Source organism: Tupaia chinensis, unplaced genomic scaffold (genome assembly GCF_000334495.1).
Source record: "Tupaia chinensis unplaced genomic scaffold, TupChi_1.0 Scaffold138725_1, whole genome shotgun sequence".
In the NCBI taxonomy this organism is placed as follows: Eukaryota; Metazoa; Chordata; class Mammalia; order Scandentia; family Tupaiidae; genus Tupaia; species Tupaia belangeri.
The window spans coordinates 906771-907133 of record NW_006198617.1 but is presented as its reverse complement, the minus strand read 5'-3'; positions in this window follow the sequence as shown (position 1 = coordinate 907133).

Sequence of the window (363 nt, the reverse complement as noted above, 5' to 3'; positions counted from 1 at the left end):
CCCCGCCCCGCCCCGACCCCCGCCCAGCCCCACCCCCAGCCCCAGCCCCAGCCCAGACCCAGCCCAGCCCCAGCCCCAGCCCCAGCCCCAGCCCAGCCCAGCCCCTGTAGGTCTCCAGTGGTGACCCACTTGCTAATGCAGTGCCTTGCCCTTCCCTTCACCGTCTCCTCGCTCCTCTGCTGGTACCTCCTGGATCATCTCCCTCAAAAGGCAACCTGCCCCCAAATCCTTCTCCCGAGTCTGCTTTGGAGGGACGCCACCTAAGAGAGTTGGCCACTGGCCGTGCGCGGTGCAGTCAGGAGACGGCCCCTGGCCAGCGGTGGGGCCCTGCCCTGCAAGGCAGCTGGACAGGCAGCCGCGCCG